At 36.0% G+C, this 23,162-nt stretch overlaps 1 long non-coding RNA gene and 1 pseudogene across 1 annotated transcript in view; one reads left to right on the top strand and one right to left on the bottom strand.

Moving 5' to 3' along the window:
• LOC137756967 (uncharacterized) overlaps positions 1–23,162 on the top strand; it is a 237,953-nt gene that overhangs the window by 177,520 nt on the left and 37,271 nt on the right. The gene's annotated exons all lie outside the window — the stretch shown is intronic.
• Positions 10,431–10,763, bottom strand: LOC137756966 (NADH dehydrogenase [ubiquinone] flavoprotein 3, mitochondrial pseudogene; annotated as a pseudogene).

Raw genomic sequence — 23,162 nt, 5'->3', positions numbered from 1 at the left:
TCTGTCCCCAGTGGCTAAGGTTGGTTCAGTGGGTTGTGTAGGCTTCCTGGTGGAGGGGACTAGTGCCTGTGTCCTGGTGGATGAGGCTTGATCCTGTCCTTCTGGTCGGCACACCCACGTCTGGTGGTGTGTTTTGGGGTGTCTGTGGCCTTACTATGATCTTAGGCAGCCTCTCTGCTAATGGATGGGGCTGTGTTCCTGTCTTGCTAGTTGTTTGGCATAGGGTGTCCTGCACTGTAGCTTGCTGGTCGTTGAGTGAAGCTGGTTCTTGATGTTGAGATGGAGATCTCTGAGAGATTTTCGCCATTTGGTATTATGTGGATGTGGCAGGTATCTTGTGGACCAGTGTCCTGTAGTTGGCTCTCCCACCTCAGAGGCACAGCCCTGATGCCTGGCTGGAGCACCAAGAGCCTTTCATCCACACGGCTCAGAATAAAAGGGAGACAAAATAGAAAAAAAGAAAGAAAGAGGATAAAATAAAATAAAATAAAGCTATTATAATAAAAAGTAAGATAAAAATTATTAAGAGAAAAATTTATTAAGAAAAATATTTTTAATTTTTTAAAATAAAAAATAAGAAAAAAATTACCAGGGAAAATTTTTTCTTAATTTTTTAAAATTAAAAATAAGGAAAAAATTATTATGAAAATATTTATTAAGAAAAAGAATTTTTTTAAGTTAAACAAACAAACAAACAAAATGGACGGAGTGAACCCTATGACAAATTGTGAAAGCAAAGCTATACAGACAAAATCTCCCCCAGAAGCATACACATATACACTCACAAAAAAAAGGAAAAGGGGAAAAATTAATATATCCTGCTCCCAAAGTCCACCTCCTGAATTTGGGATGATTCGTTGTCTATTCAGGTATTCAACAGATGCAGGCACATCAAGTTGTTTGTGGAGCTTTAATGCGCTGCTTCTGAGGCTGCTGGGAGAAATTTCCCTTTCTCTTCTTTGTTTGTACAGCTCCCAGGGTTCAGCTTTGGATTTGGACCCAGCTCTGCATGTAGGTCACCTGAGGGCGTCTGTTCTTTGCTCACACAGGACGGGGTTAAAGGAGCAGCTGCTTCGGGGGCTCTGGCTCACTCAGGCAGAGGGGAGGGAAGGGTACGGATGCGGGGTGTGCCTGCGGCATCAGAGGCCGGCGTGACGTTGCAACAGCCTGAGGTGTGCCGTGCTTTCTCTGGGGGAAGTTGTCGCTGGATCACGGGACCCTGGCAGTGGCGGGCTGCACAGGCACCCAGGAGGGGTGGTGTGGATAGTGACCTGTGCTCGCACACAGGCTTCTTGGCGGTGGCAGCAGCAGGCTTAGCGTCTCATGCCCGTCTCTGGGGTCCACGCTGATAGCCGCAGATCGCGCCCATCTCTGGAGCTCATTTAGGCGGCATTCTGAATCCCCTCTCCTTGCACACCATGGAACAAAGAGGCAAGAAAAAGTCTCTTGACTCTTCGGCAGCTGTAGACTTTTTCCCGGACTCCCACCCAGCTAGCTGTGATGCGCTAACCCCTACAGGCTGTGTTCATGCTGCCAACCCCAGTCCTCTCCCTGCGATCCGACCGATGCCCGAGCCTCAGCTCCCAGCCCCCGCTCACCCCGGCAGGGGAGCAGACAAACCTCTCGGGCTGGTGAATGCTGCTCAGCACCGATCCTCTGTGTGGCAATCTCTCCGCTTTGCCCTCCTCACCCCTGTGGCTGTGCTCTCCTCCATGGCTCCGAAGCTTCCCCCCTCTGCCACCCGCAGTCTCTGCCTGCGAAGGGGCTTTCTAGTGTGTGGAAACCTTTCCTCCTTCACAGCTCCCTCCCACTGGTGCAGGTCCCATCCCTATTGTTTTGTCTTGTTATTTCTTTTTTCTTTTGCCCTACCCAAGTTCGTGGGGAGCTTCTTGCCTTTTGGGAGGTCTGAGGTCTTCTCCCAGCGTTCAGTGGGTGTTCTGTAGGAGAAGTTCCACGTGTAGATGTATTTCTAATGTATCTGTGGGATGGAAGGTGATCTCTGCATCTTACTCTTCTGCCATCTTGTCCAGACCCCTCAAAATTTTTTTTTTCTTAATAAATTTTTTTCTTAATAATTTTTTTCTTATTTATTATTTTAAAAAATTAATATTAGAAAAAATTTTTTTCTTAATAATCTTTTTCTTATTTTTTATTTTAGTAGCTTTATTTTATTTTATCTTACTTTTTTGTATTTTATTTTATCCTCTTTCTTTCTTTCTTTCTATTTTTTCTCCCTTTTACTCTGAGCCATGTGGAGGAAACGTTCTTTGTGCTCCAGCCAGGCATCAGGGCTGTGCCTCTGAGGTGAGAGAGCCAACTTCAGAACAGTGGTCCACAAGAGACCTCCCAGCTCCACATAATACCAAATGGGAAAAATCTCTCAGAGATCTCCATCTCAACACCAAGACCCAGCTTCACTCAATGACCAGCAAGCTACAGTGCTGGACACTCTATGCCAAACAACTAGCAAGTCAGGAACACAGCCCCATCCGTTAGCAGAGAGGCTGCTTAAAATCATATTAAGGCCACAGACACCCCAAAACACACCACCAGACGTGGGCATACCCACCAGAAAGACAAGATCAAGCCTCATCCGCCAGGACACAGGCACTAGCCCCCTCCACCAGGAAGCCTACACAACCCACTGAACCAACCTTAGCCACTGGGGACAGACACTAAAAAGAACAGGAACTATAAACCTGCAGCCTGTGAAAAGGAGACCCCAAACACAGTAAGATAAGCAAAATGAGAAGACAGAAAAACACACAGCAGATGAAGGAACAAGGTAAAAACACACCTGACCTAACAAATGAAGAGGAAATAGGCAGTCTACCTGAAAAAGAAACCAGAATAGTGACAGTAAAGATGATCTAAAATCTTGGAAATAGAATAGACAAAGTGCAAGGAACATTTAACAAGGACTTAGGAGAACTAAAGAGGAACCAAGCAACGATGAAAAACAAAATAAATGAAATTAAGAATAGTCTAGAACGGATCAATAGCAGAATAACTGAGGCAGAAGAACGGATAAGTGACCTGGAAAATAAAATAGTGAAAATAACTACTGCAGAGCAGAATAAAGAGAAAAGAATGAAAAGAACTGAGGACAGTCTCAGAGACCTCTGGGACAACATTAAACACACCAACATTCGAATTATAGGGGTCCCAGAAAAAGAAGAGAAAAAGAAAGGGACTGAGAAAATATTTGAAGGGATTATAGTTGAAAACTTCCCTAATATTGGAAAGGAAATAATTAATCAAGTCCTGGAAGCACAAAGAGTCCCATATAGGATAAATCCAAGGAGAAACATGCCAAGACACATATTAATCAAACTATGATAAATTAAATATAAAGAAAACATATTAAAAGCAACAAGGGAAAAACAACAAATAACACACAAGGGAATCCCCATAAGGTTAACATCTGATCTTTCATCAGAAATTATGCAAGCCAGAAGGGAGTGGCAGAACATATTTAAAGTGATGAAGGACAAAAACCTACAACCAAGATTACTCTACACATCAAGGATCTCATTCATATTTGACGGAGAAATTAAAACCTTTACAGACAAGCAAAAGATGAGAGAGTTCAGCACCACCAAACCAGCTTTACAACAAATGCTAAAGGAACTCCTCTAGGCAGGAAACACAAGAGAAGGAAAACACCTACAATAACAAACGAAAAACATTTAAGAAAATGGGAATAGGAACATATATATCGATAATTACCTTAAATATAAATGGATTAAATGCTCCCACCAAAAGACACAGACGGGCTGAATGGATACAAAAACAAGACTCATATATATGCTGTCTACAAGAGACCCGCTTCAGACCTAGGGACACATATAGACTGAAAGTGAAGGGATGGAAAAGGATATTCCATGCAAATGGAAATCAAAAGAAAGCTGGAGTAGCAATTCTCATATCAGACAAAACAGACTTTAAAATACAGAATATTACAAGAGACAAAGAAGGACACTATATAATGATGAAGGGATTGATTCAAGAGGAAGATATTACAATTGTAAATATTTATGCATCCAACATAGGAGCACCCCAATACATAAGGCAAATACTAACAACCATAAAAGGGGAAATAGACAGTAACACAATCATAGAAGGGGACTTTAACACCCCACTTTCACCAATGGACAGATCATCCAAAATGAAATTAAATAAGGAAACACAAGCTTTAAATGATACATTAAACAACAGGGACTTATGTGATATTTACAGTACATTCCATCCAAAACAACAGGATACACATCCTTCTCAAGTGCTCATGGAACATTCTCCAGGATAGACCATATCTTGGGTCACAGATCAAGCCTTGGTAAATTTACGAAAATTGAAATCGTATCAAGTATCTTTTCCGACCACAATGCTATGAGACTAGATATCAATTACAGGAAAAGATCTGTAAAAAATACAAACACATGGAGGCTACACAATACACTACTTAATAACGAAGTGATCACTGAAGAAATCAAACGGGAAATCAAAAAATACCTAGAAACAAATGAGAATGAAAACACGAAGATCCAAAACCTATAGGATGCAGCAAAAGCAGTTCTAAGAGGGAAGTTTATAGCAATAGAAGCCTACCTCAAGAAATAGGAAACATCTCGAATAAACAACCTAACCTTGCATCTAAAGCAATTAGAGAATGAAGAACAAAAAAACCCAAAATTAGCAGAAGGAAAGAAATCATAAAGATCAGATCAGAAATAAATGAAAAAGAAATGAAGGAAACAATAGCAAAGTTCAATAAAACTAAAAGCTCGTCCTTTGAGAAAATAAACAAAATTGATAAACCATTAGCCAGACTCATCAAGAAAAAAGGGGAGAAGACTCAAATCAATAGAATTAGAAATGAAAAAGGAGAAGTAACAACTGACACTGCAGAAACACAAAGGATCATGAGAGATTACTACAAGCAACTCTATGCCAATACAATGGACAACCTGGAAGAAATGGACAAATTCTTAGAAATTCACAACCTTCCGAGACTGAATCAGGAAGAAATAGAAAATATGAACAGACCAATCACAGGCACTGAAATTGAAACTGTGATTAAAAATCTTCCAACAAACAAAAGCCCAGGACCAGATGGCTTCACAGGTGAATTCTATCAAACATTTAGAGAAGAGCTAACACCTATCCTTCTCAAACTCTTTCAAAATATTACAGAGGGAGGAAAACTCCCCAACTCATTCTACAAGTCCACCATCACCCTGATACCAAAACCAAAACCAGACAAAGATGTCACAAAAAAAAAAATACCGGCCAGTATCACTGATGAACATAGATGCAGAAATCCTCAACAAAATACTAGCCAACATAATCCAACAGCACATTATTAGGATCATACAGCATGACCAAGTGGGGTTTATTCCAGTAATGCAAGGATTCTTCAATATAGGGAAATCAATCAACGTGATACACCATATTAACAAACTGAAGGAGAAAAACCATATGATCATCTCAATAAATGCAGAGAAAGCTTTCAAGAAAATTCAACACCCATTTATGATAAAAGCTCTGCAGAAAGTAGACATAGAGGGAACTTTCCTCAACATAATAAAGGCTATAGATGACAATCCCAGAGCCAACATCGTCCTCAATGGTGAAAAACTGAAACCATTTCCACTAAGATCAGGAGCAAGACAAGGTTGTCCACTCTCACCACTATTATTCAACATAGTTTTGGAAGTTTTAGCCACAGCAATCAGAGGAGAAAAAGAAATAAACTGAATCCAAATCGGAAAAGAAGAAGTAAAGCTGTCACTGTTTGCAGATGACATGATACTATACACAGAGTATCTTAAAGATGCTACCAGAAAACTACTAGAGCTAATCAATGAATTTGGTAAAGTAGCAGGATACAAAATTAATGCACAGAAATCTCTTGCATTCCTATACACTAATGATGAAAAATCTGAAAGTGAAATTAAGAAAATACTCCCATGTACCATTGCAAGAATAAGAATAAAATATCTTGGCATAAACCTACCTAAGGAGACAAAAGACCTGTATGCAGAAAATTATAAGACACTGATAAAAGAAATTAAAGATGATACAAATAGATGGAGAGATATACCATGTTCCTGGATTGGAAGAATCAACATTGTGAAACTGACTCTATTATCTAAAGCAATCTACAGATTCAATGCAATCCCTATCAAACTACCACTGGCATTTTTCACAGAACTAGAACAAAAAATTTCACAATTTGTATGGAAACACAAAAGATCCCGAATAGCCAAAGCAATCTTGAGAAAGAAAAATGGAGCTGGAGGAATCAGGCTCCCTGACTTCAGACTATACTACAAAGCTACAGTAATCAAGAGAGTATGGTACTGGCACAAAAACAGAAACATAGATCAACGGAACAGGATAGAAAGCCCAGAGATAAATCCACGCACATATGGTCACCTTATCTTTGATAAAGGAGGCAAGCATATACAGTGGAGAAAAGACAGCCTCTTCAATAAGTGGTGCTGTGGAAACTGGACAGGTACGTGTAAAAGTATGAAATTAGAACACTCCCTAACACCATACACAAAAATAAACTCAAAATGGATTAAAGACCTAAATGTAAGGCCAGACACTATCAAGCTCTTATCGGAAAACATAGGCAGAACAGTGTATGACGTAAATCACAGCAAGATCCTTTTTGACCCAACTCTTAGAGAAATGGAAATAAAAAGAAGAATAAACTAATGGGGCCTAATGAAACTTATAAGCTTTTGCACAGGAAAGGAAACCATAAACAAGACAGAAAGACAACCCTCAGAATGGGAGAACATATTTGCAAATGAAGTAACTGACAAAGGATTAATCTCCAAGATTTACAAGCAGCTCATGCAGCTCAATAACAAAAAAATAATCAACCCAATCCAAAACTGGGCAGAAGACCTAAATAGACATTTCTCCGAAGAAGATATACTGATTGCCCACAAACTCATGAAAGAATGCTCATCATCGTTAATCATTAGAGAAATGTAAATCAAAACTACAATGAGATATCATCTCACACCGGTCAGAATGGCCATCATCAAGAAATCTAGAAACAATAAATGCTGGAGAGGGTGTGGAGAAAAGGGAGCACTCTTGCACTGTTGGTGGGAATGTAAATCGATACAGCCACGATGGAGAACAGTATGGAAGTTCCTTAAAAAACTAAAAATAGAACTACCATACGAACCAGCAATCCCACTACTGGGCAAATACCCTGAGAAAACCATAATTCAAAAAGAGTAATGTACCAAAATGTTCATTGCAGCTCTATTTACAATAGCCAGGACATGGAAGCAACGTAAATGTCCATCATCAGATGAATGGATAAAGAAGATGTGGCACATATATACAATGGAATATTTCTCAGCCATAACAAGAAACGAAATGGAGTTATTTGTAGTGAGGTGGATGGAGTTAGAGACTGTCATACGGAGTGAAGTAAGTCAGAAAGAGAAAAACAAATACAGTATGCTAACACATATATATGGAATCTAAGGGATAAAAAAAAAAAGTCATGAAAAACCCAGGGGCAGGACTGGAATAATGACACAGACCTACTAGAGAATGGACTTGAGGATACGGGGAGGGGGAAGTGTAACCTGGGACAAAGTGAGAGAGTGGCATAGACTCATATACACTACCAAATGTAAAATAGATAGCTAGTTGGAAACAGCCGCATAGCACAGGGAGATCAGCTAGGTGCTTTGTGACCACCTAAGGGATGGGATAGGGAGGGTGGGAGGGAGGGAGATGCAAGAGGGAAGAGATATGGTGATATATGTATATGTATAACTGATTCACTTTGTTATAAAGCAGAAACTAACACACTAACAGACATTGTAAAGCAATTATACTCCAATAAAGATGTTTAAAAAAGAAAAAAGACTGCATTTAGAATTTGATTTGGGGAAGTTGTCAAAAATGTCAAAAAATTTGAGAACTTGACTAAATACAATCACAGGTTACTATGAAACAATACTTAGTTATCTATTTAACAAAAGTGGTAATATTCAATGGTAAATAGAGTATATTACATAATTTTAAAAGCAAAACAAAACAGAAGCTTAGTTCTTTAACATTTTGGAGCTTCAGTTTTCTTAAGTATTCTAAGACCTGATAAAGACAACATGAAACATGGGAAATTATTTTAAGACAGAAACTCTTGGCTTCCCAGGCAGATTACTTAAAAGATAATGAAAAAAATTATTTTCTTTACAATTTCTTATTAAGAGCAGATCAATAATCTGAGACAACTATCATTTTAATGGAGAGAAAATCATATAATTGTTCTTTTTCTTTATTAGTGTACCATTAATACTAAGGCTAATATTAAAGAAAACTTATAAATGAGTCCATCCATTCTTAGCCAGCTCTGAACACACAGGATGAAGGTTTATTTTCCAAGATTCCTTCTACAACTTTTATTTATAATATCCATTCAGTTTTTGTCCTACTCTTTTTCTCTTTCTCATTCGGGACCAACCACTGATTCTACTTTAGGACAAAATTACTCTTTTTCCCTTAACAAAAACATGTCTTTTATAGATTTCTTATTCAAAAATATCTTACTTTCCTTGTATATAGAGTTTTTAAAAAGTTTACTCTATCATTCCTAATGGTTTTATTTACATACATTGATTAGAATTTTATCCATTACTAATCTTTCTTTTACAGAGAAAACTACGAATTTTGAATTGCCTGCCACATAGTATCATCCTGTAGCAAATATATGAATATATCATTTCATAATTTCTAATGGCATATGTCTTTTCATAGTACATTTTCTCATGTTTATTAATGCACTCATATATATTTTTTCTATACCATATAAAACAAGATGTCAAATTAGATAAGCTTATGTTCAGCAGTTGATGTTTCAATATTTTTTCTCGATTTGAAATGTTCTAGATATTTAATGAATATCCATCATTTAATTTATGTTAGTATAGCTTTAAGATTTCAAGTTATTAACATATTTTTGAAACTATTTTTAAGTAGATATATCATAAAGCATAATTATTGTTTAAAAGTTCATTTATAAACTTACATCTATTTAATTCATTTGTTCTTAATTATGCCTGAATTGTTCATGAAAATTTCATGTGATATTAAACAAAACTAGCTATTATCTTATTTTTCTTGTTGACAAATCAGGCAGTATCAAAAAAGTACAGAAGCACAGAAGCTAAAATGTTAAACATATGGTTCTTCTCACTCTCTCACTGTATCTCCCTCTGTTTACTGTCACCCTTGACATGCATCAAGCAATTCATAGGTTGGCTTTATAGTTTTAAAATCTTAAATATTTAATAGAAATAGCATAAGCTCGTTTGACTAGTCAACCTAGGTAGAAGAAAATTGTATGTTTGTATTATATTTAATGCTGAGAACTTAAAGGCATGCCTTTTTCACCCCAACAATTTAAAAACTACCTCTATTTACCAAAGATTATCCCAGATTATGTGAACTTAAAAATTTGGGGGTAGTTTATATATTTCTGAGAGTTTTAAAAACACCTAATTTATATGATAGCTCATTTAAATCTAAGCCGATTTTAGTAGAACTTTTTAAAGGGATTTTATGCATACATATAAGACAGATAAACATGCAGACATAAACAGAGATCTTGTTATAATTTTAGCTGTGTGTCAGGTATATTAACATAAAGCTCATTAGTTTATTTCCTCTTTATATTTTTATTCAAACCATTTGTTTCTGACACAAATGGTAAATAGGTAACTATTTACCAATATTTGTGGAGACTTTTAAGATTTTTCATGTGTTTAGTTTCCAAATAGCTTTTTGCTTTCTTTTTTCCTTCTGATGAGAATCATCTCCCTGAAGTTTGTATTTCAGCAGAAACTAACACAACATTGTAAAGCAATTATACTCCAATAAAGATGTTTTATAACTAAATAACTAAATAAATAAAAAATATACATCTATCAAATTAAAAAAAAAGAAAAGAGAGAGATGGCTTTCAGGGCCTAGAGAAGACATGGTAGAAAATTTACATCTCAAAGTCACAGAGAAAGGATGTAAGTTTTCTCCAGAAAGGAGTTTGGGGGCATATTTGCCTATTATCACATGTCTAAGGTAATTATTATTCAAATGTTCCTTCTTTTTCTTAAGTGCAGGACAATTAATTATGTTTCCAATGTCTTGATCTTTTACAATATCTGCAAGCATTTTTAGGTGAGTAGAGGAAGTTTGGGGATAGATAAGCATCAGGTGGACTTTGAATTTCTTCTAGAACTGCTTTTTAGGTTTTTTTTTAAAGATTTGTAAGAAAAGGACAGCTGTATTTTGTTTTTTGTTTTTTTTTTTTTTTTTCAGGACTGCTAAGCGGATTTTATTTTTGCCAAGAATGTAGAAAGACACTGAAGGTTAAGTTTTAAGCTGAGCTCTCAGTGGCGAGGTGACTCTCCTCCTGAAGAGGGCTGAACCATCCTGAACTTCGAAAGCTCCAGGTTTAGGTCCAAGAAGGTGTACGTGCTGTAATCATGATGCTGGAGATTCTTGTAGGTGGTGTTGTCAAACAGCTCAGCTGGGGTGGCGGCTGGCGCGGACTTTTTTGGTGGACTTTGCTTCTTGGGATTCGGTGGCAATCCCTTTTCATTCTTTCATGATTCTGCAGAGAGAGAAACTGTAGAAACAAGTCCTAGAAACACTCCTGCTTCTAGGAGCACAGTCTTCAGCCCCCCTGCTCCTCCTTGCCGCAGCAGAAGCGAGGCCGCCATGGCCTTGACTCGGGCGCGGGCAGGGCGACCGGCCAGGCGGGTGCAGGTCGCACCGGACTGACGCGGCCGCAGCGTGCTCAGGACAGTTGTTTTTTAATTCCTCAAATAATTGACTCACAGCCTGAATGATATCAAGGGGCTGACCCGTTCATCCAGCTACATTATCGTTATATAAGGGAGAAAAGATCAAGCTAAGATGGATAAAAGACTCCTGTGTTTTAGATTTAGAGTTGTGTGTCTTTGCAATGATTTAATAAATCCTCCCACAAAGGCTTCACAATGTTTTCTTTTCCCTGTAAGTACATAGCTCTATTTTAGCTTGGGGGGAATAATTTTAAAAATATATTTCTATCAGGCTCTGAATATCAGCCTCCAATTTGGCCAACATCAGACATAGAGCTCCTTTAAAAATTCCTTTCAAGTATTTAAACTAAAGTTTTACCTATCAGGTGACTCAAAACCAAAACCAATAACTAATTATGGATGCAAAAGTTGTCCCAAAGAGGGTGCAAATGTGAAGGCTTCCCAAGATCCAGACCCACTCCCAAGATAGCCAAAAGAAAGAAAGACTTAACTCCCTAAGAGCTGGCAATTGTCAGTAGGACTTTAGTTGCAAATAGGGTGCAACCCACATGTTTTGTCCAGCCACATTCTTGGGGCCTTGAATCTGACAGTTAGCCACCTGCACATGCAAGAACCAATACTTGCATGCCCCAACACGTGGAAAGCCAAGTTGAGTCCTCAGAGCACAAAATGAGAGATAAATAGGAAAACAATAGCTGTTCCCAGGAGGAAAATAATCAATGGGTACCCCTCAAACCAAATTCACAGGAGTTACAAATCAAAGAACTAATTCTCACAATTTTTTTTGCTAATCTTAATTTGGGAAAGAAAAGACTTTTACCACACTTGCTCAACTGGTCCCCACAGGCAGAGATATGAAAGACTGACATCGTAAGAATTCTTACCTACTGCCAGCTGTTGCCAGAGGTCCAAGATCTCTGACTGCAGCTTCTGGACCAAGCAAGGTGTCTCCAGATGATGGAGTCCCTTCATAGTTACCAGAAACTCTAAGGGAGGAAAAGTTTTTCCTCAACCCTCTTAGGGTCCCTGGCTGGGTTTGACAATTAAACTGACAAATATAGATTAACAGGTAAAAAGCATACAAATTTATTCAGTATAAGTTTCACATGAGACTGGAGACTTCATAAGGAAATGAAGACCAAAAGAAACATTTAGACATGCATATTTTATGCTATGTTTGATGAAGAGTACACAGTCAAGGAGGAATATTATAGGTTAAAAAGTATGATGTAATTGTAGTAAACTGGGGGAGTCTTGGCAAAGCTGTTCTTGGTGTCCTTTTGTCTTTGGAGCTATGGATGGTCCTTTCCTCGTAGTGTAGGTAGGGCATCTCTCACATGAGGGTTTTATGTCCTGTTTCAGAGAAGTGGGGGGAGTCAGAGTGACTTCCTGCTTCTGCCATTTTATCAAACTTTTTCACCTTAAAATATTCAATATGGCAAGCTGCCATATTTTGGGATAGCACTTCCTGAACCCCATCACTCTCCAGTTAATTCTTTCCTGTTTTGCCCCTTATATCATTGGAAACTTCAAGTTGATCTCCTTTTTCTTTTTTTCTTCATGAGCCACATTTAAATGCATGGCACTTCACCAGATTTAATCAGCACTTCCCACTGTATTCTGAACACATTTAGGGTGTACATTTAATTAATTTAGTTTCACCTTCTTTGCATGATTTGACAGTTGAGGATAAAGAAGAATCTCTATCCAAAAATTAAGCTTTTTTTGGAGTTAATTACTAAGAATAGCAACATGTTAATAAGAATGGCCTTTCCCTATCTTGGATGAACACATATGACATACATAAGTATGTATGTCACAGCATTTTTAATAAAGGCGAACTTGAATTTCATGAGATATAAATGATATCAAATGTTATATAAAATGAGTTTCTGAGTTAATTAGGGAAAGAAAGTAACTTGAGTAAACATTATGGAAAATAACCTAGGACACATTAACTTAAAAAGGTTGTTTGCCTACATTTTGTGGCTATCTGTTTGTCAAAACCAAGACTTTAATTAATACCATGTAGAAAGTTTCTGGCACCAGGTAGAATTTTGTGATTTGGTTCAGTCCTACCTCTTGCCCTTCAATGATTTTTCTGAATGACTATCTTAGAATGCATCTGCGATAATTTTCCAACTTTTGTTCTAGAAAAATTCTTAATTTTGGAATCATAAAATTTTTTCCTGTGTTTCCCACTTTAGTATTGATTAGTACACACATTCTTATTCATTACAATATGTTCAGTGTGAACTCAAAGTCACAGTTTATTTATTCTCCTTCAGAATAAATTAAGTATACAACTTTCTGTGATATTCTTTTGTTTTAATTAAAGAAAAGATATTTTTATATTTGTTAAAACAGTAAGGAAGACTTTATTCAGGATATTTGCTATCGTTGTCAAGACTATCAAAATAAAGGAGAGAGATCAGCCGCAACTCTGAATATAGCTAAGACACTGGGGATTTATAGCTAGTGAGCAGAATGAGGGGATCATTAAATGGAGTATTACTAAAATAATACATTAAGGGTAGGAGATTTCTTCCTAAACCAACTTAACAGGATTAGTGCTAAAAGAAGGCCAGGGTGATCAGATATCAAGGGTGGCGGATCGTCTCTAAACTGACTTAGCAGGATTTTTGCTACAACTGGACTAGGCAGGCCAAATACAGGGCCCAAGGATGAGGCCTAGTTTGAAAAAGGACTCAGAGGAGTCTATCTAAAGTCTAGTCAATGGGAGAGTCTTTGTCAGTTCCTCCTCTTGTTCAAGGACAGAAGATAAATTCTTCTTTCTTTTGAACAATATGAGTTTTTCATTTGGTCACCTTTCATTCAGTAAAGGCCAGCTGAACTATCTGTTGGGACTTGGTAGTAGAGGACATTTGCTACATAGTGTAAACCACCAGGCATTTCACTGATGTTGTAGGTTATGAAAAGAAAGACAAAGATTAATGGCTAGAGCAGACTATAAACCCATTTCAATGATGCTGTGGGTTATGAAAAGAAAAGCAAATATTAATGGCTAGAGCAGACTATAAACTCATTTTCTGTGTCCAGAGGACAGCAAGTTGAGATTTCTAGATGTTGGGAGAAGATTTCCAGATATTAAACTTCTGCTCACAGATCTTCTTTAGATAGTCCTAATAAGGATCTGAGCAATCTGGTTTTAGTTATTAATGATGCCAAGTCAATGGAGAGGGAGAAAAATTAGTAACATTAGTTTGGAGAGTTGTATCTAGATGTTGGAGGAAACTAGAAGAATTGAGGATTTGGTAAGGAATAACAAAATGTGCAATCCAGTTTATAGGTAGGCAACAAAACCATATGAGCCTCAGATCATAAATTAGTGTGTTTAGGAAGAAAGGTATCCTTAGACTTTCTACGTTTTGATTAAAGATTTTGTTTTTCTCCCCTATAAAGCAAAATATCCTAATTATACAAAATTTTAAAAGTTAAAACAAGTAGAAGGAAGAAAAAACACTCATAGTTCTGCATCACAGAATCACTATTAACATTAAATTGAACTCCACTGTATTTTCTCCCATTCTTTAAATACTTAAAAATTTTCCTTTTTACATAATTATGATTATAATATACATACAAATTTATCTTTTTAAAATTTTCTCAAGTTGGGATTAGTTATTTTTCAACATAAATTTAATAGTTATAGGATATGATATTGAATTAATATACTAGAATTTACTTCAAAATTGTCCTATTGTTGTACATTAGGATGTTTTATTAATTTTCTGTTTATCATAGTGTTTAGAAATCTGTAATTATTTAGACTGTTTTACCACACATCGTGTTAGAAGGGATCCAAAAGCACTGTACTATAAAAGTAAGGTATAGTCTTCACTGCAGAGAGAAATCACAGCAAATTGGTGACAAAAAATTAGTCATAGCATAGAGAAAATTGTTTTACTGTCCAGTTATTAGCTTTAAAATATTATGGTGTAAAGTTGAATGCAAGGCCTGTAGATATACATATTCTCTCTTACATTGAAATCATTCAGTAGACAAAAACCCCAGTACTTATGTTTAAACCATTTGGAAAAGGACATTTCTGAAAATTGAAAAAAAATTATAAAATAAATCAGACCGTAGCACTGGCTAACAAAGACTTTCTTTTAAATATTGATAGTTGCGGAATGCTGTCTGGGACTTATATCAAAATTCTTTCACTTATATGCCAATTATAACTGCACTTACTTGGGCCATTTGACATTCATCATCTGGAGAGATTTCTAAGGTAATTAACTATCCATGTATTTGTTTATTTATAGTCTATTTGGTTACCCAAATGACCTTCAAATCTGCTCTAGGCCTCTTTTCTGCTAGACTTCTGCAGCTGCCTAATCAAAGCACTATGTTAGGCAAGCAGAGAGAAACTAAAATTCTTGGAGACCATCATTTTTATCCTAATTAAATAACAGAAAAGTACATACATACAGAATAAAAAATAGAGGACCAGTAAACCATACAAGGTGGCCTGTGATAGACCACTTAAAATCACAAAGATTACTTATGCTTGCCCAGATTACCTTCAAGGAAGAAGATTTATTATTAAATTGCACAGAAAACTTAGGTATCATGGGAACCATTTTTGCAACCATCTAGTCTTCCTGGGCCTAAGCATTTCTAAGACTAGGCTTCCTGAAGAATCAGAGTTACAGTAGTTCATTATCATCCATAATACATACATAACTCATTGTCTAGTACTCTGTGTTTATGGGTTTACCTCCTTATTGAACAAAGTTTCACATCAACCCACCATGTGGGAGGATGAACTCCCTCATGTCCATCACCTCAGATAACAAATCCTGGTTGTCAGTTTTGATGAATTTGACACACATGTGACAAGCCTACAAGGCCGTCTATGATCTGGTGCTTGATCGCCTGCTGACTATAGGTTGTAATGCTATCCTCCTTGCTCAATTTATTCCAGCTAGTGGGCCTTTCTGTTCTCTAAAACACTGAGTTCACACCAGCCTCAGAGCTTTTGCATTCACTGTTCCAATTGCCTGGGATATATTTCCACCAGATCTTCCTATGGCAGACTCCATTCACTTCAAATGTAATTTTTATGGTCCTTTGTAATACTGACTACCCGCATCACATCTATCTCTTTTCCCTTACCTCTCTTATTTTTCATAATTCTTATTACAACCTGATATTATATTATATACTTACTTGTTTATTTGCTTATCAGTTTGTCCCTTCGCTAGAATATGAACTCCTTGAGAGCAAGGACTGTCTGTTTTGTTTACTGCTCAGTTCCCAGGAGAGATATGGAACAAAGGAATGTCTATCATTTGAAGTACTTTACAAATTGAAGTACTTGCTCGTGGTGAAGTTATTCATATGAAATATATATTTACTTACAAGACCTTTGACAAAGAATATCTCCTCAACCAAACTCTAGCCAGGCTCCTCTGGGCCCTCTTATCAACTAGACCTCAACGTTGGCCTATAAAAACACTTGAATAAATACTAACATAGTTTCTAACAGCTCCAGGCTACATCCCTAGGATGACTCTTGTCCCCCTTAAAGTGCCTGCTTGAGAAAACAAAAAGCTTCTCAAAAAATTTACTGTTTTTTCAGTCAAAACCTTAAAATGGAAGACCTGTCTCCAGATCTGTGTGGGAGGGAAGGAATCTAACTTCAAGAAGCACCAGTTAACAAATCCAGGTAGATTTCACATGGATTAACCCAATCCTTTCCCTTTTTTTGTAATTTTTCATTTTCCTAACTCTATTAAGCCTCTACTCAATCCCCTTTCTATTCCCTCATTCTCCTTTTAAAATACCCTGTTACCTCTGCACAAATCAAATTTGAGTTTAGTTAACACTGGACTCTTTTATTTATTGCAATACTATATTCATAATTTAAAAGACAATCTCTAAAATAAATGGTGCTGGGAAAAAAATGGATATTCACTGTAAAAGAATAAAACTACTACTGTATCATACCACTCACAAAAATTAACTTGAAATGGGCTAAAGACTTAAATGTAAGACTGGAAACCATAAAACTTCTAGAAGAAAACAGAAGAAAAAGCTCCTTGAAATGGGTCTTGACAATGATTTTTTGGATATGACACCTAAAGCTCAAGCAACAAAATCAAAATTAAACAAGTGGGACTACATCAAATTAAAAAGATTCTGGACACCAAAATACATGATCAGCTAAAAGAAAAGAAAATGTATGGAATGAGAAAAATATTTGCAAAACATATATCTGATAAGGAATTACCATCCAAAATATACAAATAACTCATACAACTCAGTAGCAAATAAAATAAAAAAAAAATAAAAAACGGGCAAAAGACCTGAATAGACATTTTTCCAAAGAAAATATATGAATGGCCAATAGGCACATGAAAGGTGCCCAACATTAGTGATAATTATGGAAATGCAAGTAAAAACCACAATATCTCCTCATGCCATGTTAAAATAACTGTTATTAAAGACAAAAAATAGCAAATGCCAGCAAGGATATGGAGAAAAGGGAACGCTTGTGCACTGTTAGTGGAATTGTAAATTGTTACAGCCATTATGAAAAATAGTATGCAGATTCTTCAAAAAATTAAAAATAGAACTACCATATGATCTGGTAATTTCACTTCTGGGAATATATCTGAAGGATATAAAAACACTATGTCGAAGAGATAGCTGCACACCCCATGTTCATAGCAGCATTGTTTACAATAGACAAGACATGGAAATAACCTCAGTGTCCAATGACAGATGAATATATCTGTCATAGGTACAAACTCATAGAAAAAGAGATCAGATTTGTGGTTAGTGGGGGATAAGGGGTGGGGGGAATTGGGTAAAAGTCATCAAAAGTTACAGACTTCCAGTTATGAGATGAATAAGTTCTGGGGGTGTAATGTACAACCTGATGACTATAGTTAACACTGCTGTATTAGTTTGTTTGAAAGTTGTTAAGAGAGTAGATTCCAAGAATTTCCATCACAAGGGAAAAAAATGTTTTTTTCTTCTTTTTCTTTTTGAGTTTTTTTGTATATGAGATGGTGGATGTTAACTAAACTTATTGCAGTAATCATTTCACAATATATGAAAGTCAAGTCATTATGTTGTACACCTTAAATTTATGCATTGCTACATGTCAATTATATCACAATAAAACTGAGGAAAAAAATCTGTCCTTACCACTTTAACTAGAGTCTAGGTTTGTTTATCTTTGACACCTTTTATAGAGCAAAGCATATACATTTGAGATAGCCTTATTCCTATTATTATTGGCACAGTGAAACTATAGAAGAATATCAACTTTTATATTAATGTCTTTTGCAAAACAATATAAGAAGTCATATGTAATTTTTCTGGTTTTTGATGCCATAGTGGAAGAACCACCTTTCCAAATAAATTGACATTGGCTTAATTAGGTTTAAAACATATTCTTAAGAAAGAAAAACTAGTAAAATTTCAGGAATGCAAGAATATTTCCCTACACACTTTTTTTAGCATGAACTATTCCAAATTTAAAATACTGAAAATGTCCTTAACTTCCTGATTCCTGAAAGGGTTGTTCTTGGCTCAAAAATATTTTTAAGGGTTTTGAGTTCCTTGTAGATTTATATAGCATTGTGACAGGTTTAAATTCCTCAAAATACATGTAGAGGGCTTTATTTGTTTTGTTTTGTTTTGTTTGGATCTTCCTATACATTTTTAAGTTCCAACATTCATCAAAAAAAAGCAGGCAGACATAGAATAAACAGAGCAACACGTTATTTAAAGCCAATGACAGTAACCAAGGCAAAATGGCACACGAGACTGTAAGAAGCAGCTAGAAAGCCCTTACCTTTATCCAATTTTCTCTTTCTCTATTTTACTTGAGATTTATGAACAAGGGGAATTTACTCCCTGTGTAGATTGTTTTAAATATTGACAAAAGAGAGCGTGTGAAATCACACACATACTGAACTATCCAGTAATATAGCTACAGTGCATTTCCCTAATCTGTCACATTGGTGCATAATCAAGGTGGCTTTTATAAAGAAAATTATTATGGTATTATAAATGTTTATGCCTACAGTATTAGCCATTGTCAAATACTCTTGACTTTCTTCCTCTGAACTTTCTTCCATATTCTTGACATTATTAGATTCTTAGGTCATACATGGTATAAACAAAAGACTTGGCTGACGCAGCATTGTTGGAGAGCTAACTTTAAACATAATAAAGAGTTCCTATTATATCTACTTGAATATTTTGAGTAACATCTCCCAACTACTGTCCTACCAGAGTGTTTTCTTTACAATTTTGAGTTATATAGCCCTTTTGCAAGCAAACACAGCCATTTTGTTATCTATCTTGTATTGTTAAAATATTAAGTTTCAGAAAATTTTGTGCATAATCTGACCATTTAAAAAACTCAAAGTCATCCTTGTCTATATTAAACCTCAAACTGAAATTATGCCTTGCAAAAGTTTTATATCTCCCTCCCTTATTATTTTTTTAACATCTTTATTGGAGTATAATTGCTTTACAATGGTGTGTTAGTTTCTGCTTTATAACAAAGTGAATCAGCTATACATATATACTTTTAGTTTGGTTCCATTGTTTTTAAACTTCTCACAATAAAACAGAATAAATAAACAACATTCTGATATGGCACAGGAAGAGGGTTTCCTTTGACTATATTTTAGGAAGTAGCTAGACTTGTGTTGCTGAACAAGACAAATAAATGAGACCATTGTATTGCTTTAGGTTAAAACAACAATTACAGAGCAACTTCCCCATAGCAAGTGCCACTTGTTAAGTAAGTGCATACAAAAGTAATGAGACCTTGATAACTGCTGCATTGGGAAAATAACTTCTAAAAAGGTGAAAATAGCAGCACTGAATTCTTTGCAATCAGTTGATAGCTCTCATTTTCAGTCAAAGATTTAACTCCCTACTGGAGACAAGGCCAAAATTTGTGGCTGGTCCATTACATGAACCTAGAAAACACTTTAAAATTCTACATTTCTAGAACAAGCCACATGGGCAAACAAAAGTAGCCAAGAAAGCTGACCTGAGCCTTTAGAAGGCTTTATTTTGCCTATATTAAAGGGTGATTTAAGAAATGAGTTACAATTACAAAGCTACAAATATTAAAACCGTATGGTACTGGTGTTAAGATAGACATATAGATCAATGGAACAGAATAAAGACCCCAGAAGTAAATCCATGCATTTACAGTCAACTCACCCTTTAACAAGTGTGCTGAGAACACACAATGAGCAAATGATAATCTCTTCAGTAAATGATGCTGGTAAAGCTGGATATCCCATGCAAAAGAATGGAATTGGACCCTTATCCCACATCATATACAAAAGTCAACTCAAAATTGATTACAGACTTGAGCATAACATCTGAAATAGTAAATGACTAGAAGAAAACATAAGGGAAAAAATCCTTAATATTAGTCTTGGAAATGACATTTTAAATAAGACACCAAAAGCACATGCACCAAAAGCAGAAAGACAAGTGGGATTGCATCAAATAAAAAAGCTTCTGAACAGCAAAGGAAACAATCAACAGAATGAAAGGTAGCCTACAGAATGGGAGAAAATATTTGCAAACCATATATCTGATAAGTAGCAAATATTAAAAATATATAATGAAATCATAACTCAGAGTAAAAACAAACCAGAATAAATTGATTAAAATATGAGCAAAGTAACTGAATAGATATTTCTTTAAAGAAGACCTCCAAAAGGCCAACAAGTACATGAAAATATGCTCAACATCACTATTCATCAGGGAAATGCAAATCAAAACCACAATGAAATATCATGTCACACCTGTTAGAATGAGATATCATCTCACACCGGTCAGAATGGCAATCATCAGAAAATCTACAAACAATAAATCCTGGAGAGGGTGTGGAGAAAAGGGAACCCTCTTGTACTGTTGGTGGGAATGTACATTGACACAGCCACTATGGAGAACAGTATGGAGGTTCCTTAAAAAACTAAAAAGAGAACTACCATACGACCCAGCAGTCCCACTACTGGGCATATACCCTGAGAAAACCATAATTCAAAAAGAGTCATGTAACAAAATGTTCATTGCATCTCTATTTACAATAGCCAGGACATGGAAGCAACCTAAGTGTCCATCAACAGATGAATGGATAAAGAAGATGTGGCACATATATATAATGGAATATTATTCAGCCATGAAAAGAGTTATTTGTAATGAGGTGGATGGACCTAGAGTCTGTCATACATAGTGAAGTAAGTCAGAAAGAGAAAAACAAATACTATATGCTAACACATATATATATGGAATCTAAAGAAAAAAAAAAAGGTCATGAAGGACCTAAGGGCGAGACGGGAATAAAGACACAGACCTACTAGAGAATGAACTTGAGGATACAGGGAGGGTGAAGTGTAAGCTGGGACAAAGTAAGAGAGTGGCATGGACATATATACACTACCAAACGTAAAATAGACAGCTAGTGGGAAGCAGCTGCATAGCACAGGGAGATCAGCTAGGTGCTTTGTGACCACCTAGAGGGATGGGATAGGGAGGGTGGGAGGGAGGGAAACACAAGAGGGAAGAGATATGGGGACATATGTATATGTATAACTGATTCACTTTGTTATAAAGCAGAAACTAGCACACCATTGTAAAGCAATTATACTGTAATAAAGATGTTTAAAAAAGAAAATGTGATATACACACACACACACGCACACACACATGCAAAATGGAATAGTAACGGCCTTAAAAAAAGCATGAAATCCTGACACTTGTGACAACATGGATAAACCTGGAGGACATTATGGTAAGTGAAATAATCCAGCCACAGTAAGACAAATATTGCATAATCTCATGTGTATATGGAATCTAAAATATTCAAACTCATAGTAACAGAGAAAAATCGTGGTTGCCAGGGTTTGGGATTGGGAAAGTGATGAAATGTTTGTCAAAGTGTACAAAGTTTCAGTTATGCAAGATGTATAAGTTCTGGAGATCTAATATAGTGACTATAGTTAACAATACTGTGTTGTATACTTGAAATTTGCTAACAGGGTAGATCTTAAGTAGTCTCACCACAAAAAAATTAGGTAACTATATGAGGTAATACATATGCTAATTAGTTTGATTGTGGTTGTTTCACAATGTATACACATATAAAAACACCAAGTTGCACTGTTAAAATACATATAATTTTAATTGTCAATTATCCCTCAACAAAGCTGAATTTAAAAAAAGATATGAGAGAAAAACTATTTAGCCTTGCTAATCGACAACCTTCCACCCTGCTAACATTTCCTCTTAGGTTGATTGCGTCCAATTTTCAGAAAGACAGGGAAAGCTTGTGAAGGCTTGAACTGTGAAAATGGGTGTTTGGGTGGTAACACATTTCTACTTAACTTTGGGATACAGCCAGCTTTGGCTCAACTTGACTAGCCTTCTCTAAACATTTTTTTTTTTTAGTCATATGTATACAATTTTAACACAGTCAAGAACATTGACACAATTCGCCTATGTTTTGTCAAGTCCACTCAGAGGAGGATTTCATTTTAGCTGATCCCATCAGTGTGTTAGAAATGTATACTATGGAATGTTTATATATTAATTTGCATGCATTTCCTACCTTAAAGCAATTTAAAATGACTGTATATGTTTTCATAAAAGTCACCAGTGACTTCTTTAAGCCAGATCCTGTATCTTTGTCACTGACTGGACTTTTTTGCAGCAGTTGTTACTATTGACCAAAGGACTGAGATGGGAATGGGGAGGGGGCATGGGTTAGAGTTGATGAAACTAATTCCTTGCCTATATAAGGATATAGGCTATAAAGAGAGAGATGAATGGGAGCTTTGCCAAAAATAGACAGTGGGCCATTATTGGTACGGAAATAGGTAGGAGAAGCCTGATTATTATCTTAGGCTTAATTCATTGAGCAAATAATATGGAATTTACATAAAGAGATGTTGACTAAGTAAAGTGGTAATTATGAGTTTAGCAGTTCTAGTACAGAGAGACTGAGGGAGGATGAATTAGAATCACATGTCCTGTTATTTTTCTTTCGTATTTTGGTTTCATTAACTCTCTGGGTTTAAAAAAATGCAATTTTTAACATTTTTATGATATTGTGTTCATATCATAAAGAAAAATCATTCTAATCCAATGAAAATTATGAGGATGTTATTCTCCCATAAAAGGGTAATGCCCAAGTTGTAATGTCAAGTTATAAATCCCAAATTGCCTTGTCATTACTACACATATGGTTCTAGTTATAAAATGATCATGACTTCCTAAGTATATGGAAAATCTGAAACA

This window comes from Eschrichtius robustus, chromosome X (assembly GCF_028021215.1).
Source record: "Eschrichtius robustus isolate mEscRob2 chromosome X, mEscRob2.pri, whole genome shotgun sequence".
In the NCBI taxonomy this organism is placed as follows: domain Eukaryota; kingdom Metazoa; phylum Chordata; class Mammalia; order Artiodactyla; family Eschrichtiidae; genus Eschrichtius; species Eschrichtius robustus.
The sequence above is the reverse complement of the archived record's forward strand: the minus strand, read 5'-3'. Positions and strand labels throughout refer to the sequence as shown.